Source organism: Mastomys coucha, chromosome X (assembly GCF_008632895.1).
Source record: "Mastomys coucha isolate ucsf_1 chromosome X, UCSF_Mcou_1, whole genome shotgun sequence".
NCBI lineage: Eukaryota > Metazoa > Chordata > Mammalia > Rodentia > Muridae > Mastomys > Mastomys coucha.
The window spans coordinates 112434998-112437624 of NC_045030.1; the positions used below are offsets into that span (position 1 = coordinate 112434998).

Below are 2627 nucleotides of genomic sequence, written 5' to 3' on the forward strand. Positions count from 1 at the left end.
AAAAAAAAAAAAAAAACAAAACAAACAAACAAACAAACAAACAAAAAAACAAGAATGAAGACAACAGTATTTGTAGTTCCTAACACTGGAAATGTCAGCATAAAGAACTTGCTTTGGAAGAAAAATAGAAGAAAATTAACTAAGTATTACAGGTTATACTGCTTAACTACTCTCGAATGATTGTTAGCAAGGTGATTGCAATGGTATTTCTTAAGAAGCCTACATTGCTTGGCTTCTAAGTTTCAGAACCCTTTAGGCCATATTCTATTGCTTGTGCAGCCTAATATTCTATGGTCTAAATTCTTGTATTATCTCAGAAACAGAAGCATCTATTAAGACCTAGAGTTTATCATGTGCCTTAAAATAAATACATACAACCTAAAAAATTACCACATATAAAACAATAGTTAATGGAAAAAAATCTATGGGTTTTGAAGGAGATAGAGGGGATATATGGAAGGACTTGAGGAAGAAAATGGAAGGAGGAAGTGATATAAATATAATCTGAAAAAATAAATTAAATAAACTAAATTCATTTTATACTTGTACTCATTTTCAAAGAATAAATGTAAAACTTATTTAAAATAGAATTAAATGAGCATGAGAAAATTAAAATTATTATTTTGTAAATGTTTGTGATTTCTGAAAGATGATACCCCAGACTCAAACAGTATGCAGTAGTAAAGAGTGTTTATTCTGTAGAGAACCTGCATGGAGGGGTCCACCATACATAGGGATGGAAGACAGAGATGTAGAGTTTGCAGGTTCAATTTAAAGCATGTTAGGGTAGGAGTGGATGAATTTTACCTCTCTTTCCCTTGATTGGTTGGATCTATCTCTGAGTGGGGTATCTAGGTGCCTTTGTGATTTGTTAAGGCTCTGAGAGATTTTGGAAACTTTTGCTGACTATCTATACTTGGCTCAAGCTAGGTGGTAGGGTAGCTTCTACAGCTCCTGGTTGGCTGCCTTGCCTGTGGGGATGGCTCAGGCTAGGTGATGGGGCAGCTTCCTGATTAGCTACCCCTGAGGGGTAGTTTTTCTGGAATTGACTGTTTTGGACATTTCCAGTTCTGGGAACAGAAACCTAGGCTTAGTCTCTTAAACTGCCTGGCTCTGGCTAACTCAGTCCTCTCAATTTTCCTTCAGCTCATGTTTTGAATGTTCATACAACTTACATAGTTTAGAAGAAGGCATTGTTCCCCTAGAACTGGAATTATAGGTGGTTGTGAGCAATTATGTGTATTCTGGGAATTGAACCCAGAACCTGTGAAAGAGCAATAAGCACCCATATTCACTGAGTAATTTCTTCCACCCACTTTAAATTTGTTTCTAATTTGTATCTTTTCTTATTTTTCTTTATGTACAAAATATTTATTTTCCCTTTGTGGGCATTAAATATTACATTCATGCACATTGTACATTAGTAAAATTGTATGTGTTTTAGATATAAAAATAAAATCATGCTTAATTAAATGATTTTTTGTTAGGTTAAGGAATATATTTTAATATGCTTTTATAACAGAAGATAAGTAGAGTTAGATTCAGTTCTCAAACAAAATATTGAAAACACTTAAGTACTCACATAGTAAATAGTGCATGTTGAAACTTTATAGGACAGGGACAAACTAAATCCAGTTGTTTACTGCTGTTTACTGCTAGTTGTTTACTGCTGTTAGTCATTTTCAAAGCTGAGAGAAAAATGAGAGAAAAATGATACCTTCTTTTCTGTAAAAGTCCTTTTTATTAACCTGATGTAATTGTCATCTCAGAGTATTACTGTTAAATAAGCCCACCTTTTCTAGTTCTTTTTGAACTGTAGCTGGCTGGTTCAACTCAGCTTTTCTGGCTCAAATGTCTCTCGATGCTGACTGATTCAAGCTGGCTTCTTTCAGCTTCTTACTGAATTCTTCTTCTTGGCTTCTCACTAACTACTTTGGCAATATGTTCTAATCTTCTGGCTCCTTCTTATATTTTTGCTCATTCTGTCTTCACCTGGGTTTAGCTTATTCTCTCTGCCATCTTTCTTTGTAAAACTGCCCCTGTAAAAACTGCCTCTGAACTCCATGAACGGAAATGCCACAATTCCATTCCACTGCACTGCCTCTTAACAAGCTAATCGAACTGACAGCCTATAACTCAGAGATCTGCATGCCTCAGTCTTCTGAGTTCTGGAATTAAAGGTATATACTACCACTCTGGACCAAAACTTTTCTTAACCTGAAAATTTCTCTATACCAAGCTGCCCTTAAACTCAGAGTTCTGTTTGCTTCTGTCTTCTGGGATTAAAGGTCTGTCTGCTTTGTAGCTCAATTGCATATACCTAGAAATTCTTTAAATGTGATTCCTTGCTAGAGCAGCCATGTTGCTGGATTAAAATTCCTCTACAATTTTCTTATAGTTACTTTGTGAAAGTCAATTATTTAGGGGAACACAACAAGGAAAATTTCATGTACATGTTAAAAAATACTGCTTTTTTTTTCTTGTTTTTGGTCACAGGCAAAAAAATACAAAAATATTTCAAGGACATAGTTTTAATCAATCATCCAAAATCATTATTTCCTCCCTGCTCTTTACTTCTACTCAGTCAGAATCTGACACTTTTACTGTTTCTACATCTGTGTTAGTCA

General features: G+C 34.7%; 1 protein-coding gene across 10 annotated transcripts in view; it reads left to right on the plus strand.

The window, feature by feature from the left end:
* The window catches only part of Dach2 (dachshund family transcription factor 2), a 494899-nt gene that overhangs the window by 265353 nt on the left and 226919 nt on the right, over positions 1-2627 (plus strand). The gene's annotated exons all lie outside the window — the stretch shown is intronic.